Here is a 2,500-nt window from a genome sequence, read left to right on the forward strand (position 1 = left end):
TAGCAGAGGATGGTTTCGATTCATCGACCTCTGGGTTATGGGCCCAGCACGCTTCCTCTTCGCCACTCTGCTTCCAACCACCCAAGATTGGACCCACAAACCCTGACTTAGGAGTACAGTATCTTATCCATTAGGCAACTGGGGAACTGTGTTCTCAGTGTGACCTATACGAACTGATAGAAGAGGTAAAAAAATATATAATGGCAGGCACTGACAAATGCCCATGAAATTACGAATTTTTTATTTTTGTTCGTACTCCATTGCTAAAAAAACAGGTTAGCAGATGATGGTTTCGATCCATCGACCTCTGGGTTATGGGCCAAGCACGCTTCCGGTGCGCCACTCTGCTTCCAACCACCCAAGATCGGACCCACAAAACCTGACTTAGGAGTACAGTATCTTATCCATTAGTTCACTGGGGCACTGTGTTATCAGTATGACCTATATGAACTGATAGAAGAGGTAAAAACATATATAATGGCAGGCACTGACAAATGCCCATGAAATTACGAATTTTATATTTTTGTTCGTACTCCATTGCTAAAAAAACAGGTTAGCAGAGGATGGTTTCGATCCATCAACCTGTGGGTTATGGGCCCAGCACGCTTCCGCTGCGCCACTCTGCTTCCAACCACCCAAGATTGGACCCACAAACCCTGACTTAGGAGTACAGTATCTTATCCATTAGGCAACTGGGGCACTTTGTTCTCAGTGTGACCTATACGAACTGATAGAAGAGGTAAAAAAATATATAATGGCAGACACTGACAAATGCCCATGAAATTACGCATTTTTTATTTTTGTTCATACTCCATTGCTAAAAAAATATGTTAGCAGAGGATGGTTTCGATCCATCGACCTCTGGGTTATGGGCCCAGCACGCTTCCGCTGCGCCACTCTGCTTCCAACCACCCAAGATTGGACCCACAAACCCTGACTTAGGAGTACAGTATCTTATCCATTAGGCAACTGGGGCACTGTGTTCTCAGTGTGACCTATACGAACTGATAGAAGAGGTAAAAAAATATATAATGGCAGGCACTGACAAATGCCCATGAAATTACGAATTTTTTATTTTTGTTCGTACTCCATTGCTAAAAAAACAGGTTAGCAGATGATGGTTTCGATCCATCGACCTCTGGGTTATGGGCCAAGCACGCTTCCGGTGCGCCACTCTGCTTCCAACCACCCAAGATCGGACCCACAAACCCTGACTTAGGAGTACAGTATCTTATCCATTAGTTCACTGGGGCACTGTGTTATCAGTATGACCTATATGAACTGATAGAAGAGGTAAAAACATATATAATGGCAGGCACTGACAAATGCCCATGAAATTACGAATTTTTTATTTTTGTTCGTACTCCATTGCTAAAAAAACAGGTTAGCAGACTATGGTTTCGATCCATCGACCTCTGGGTTATGGGCCCAGCACGCTTCCGCTGCGCCACTCTGCTTCCAACCACCCAAGATTTGACCCACAAACCCTGACTTAGGAGTACAGTATCTTATCCATTAGGCAACTGGGGCACTGTGTTCTCAGTGTGACCTATACGAACTGATAGAAGAGGTAAAAAAATATATAATGGCAGGCACTGACAAATGCCCATGAAATTACGAATTTTTTATTTTTGTTCGTACTCCATTGCTAAAAAAACAGGTTAGCAGATGATGGTTTCGATCCATCGACCTCTGGGTTATGGGCCCAGCACGCTTCCGCTGCGCCACTCTGCTTCCAACCACCCAAGATTGGACCCACAAACCCTGACTTAGGAGTACAGTATCTTATCCATTAGGCCACTGGGGCACTGTGTTATCAGTATGACCTATATGAACTGATAGAAGAGGTAAAAACATATATAATGGCAGGCACTGACAAATGCCCATGAAATTACGAATTTTTTATTTTTGTTCGTACTCCATTGCTAAAAAAACAGGTTAGCAGACTATGGTTTCGATCCATCGACCTCTGGGTTATGGGCCCAGCACGCTTCCGCTGCGCCACTCTGCTTCCAACCACCCAAGATTTGACCCACAAACCCTGACTTAGGAGTACAGTATCTTATCCATTAGGCAACTGGGGCACTGTGTTCTCAGTGTGACCTATACGAACTGATAGAAGAGGTAAAAAAATATATAATGGCAGGCACTGACAAATGCCCATGAAATTACGAATTTTTTATTTTTGTTCGTACTCCATTGCTAAAAAAACAGGTTAGCAGATGATGGTTTCGATCCATCGACCTCTGGGTTATGGGCCAAGCACGCTTCCGGTGCGCCACTCTGCTTCCAACCACCCAAGATCGGACCCACAAACCCTGACTTAGGAGTACAGTATCTTATCCATTAGTTCACTGGGGCACTGTGTTATCAGTATGACCTATATGAACTGATAGAAGAGGTAAAAACATATATAATGGCAGGCACTGACAAATGCCCATGAAATTACGAATTTTTTATTTTTGTTCGTACTCCATTGCTAAAAAAACAGGTTAGCAGA

Source organism: Salvelinus fontinalis, chromosome 41 (genome assembly GCF_029448725.1).
Source record: "Salvelinus fontinalis isolate EN_2023a chromosome 41, ASM2944872v1, whole genome shotgun sequence".
In the NCBI taxonomy this organism is placed as follows: Eukaryota; Metazoa; Chordata; class Actinopteri; order Salmoniformes; family Salmonidae; genus Salvelinus; species Salvelinus fontinalis.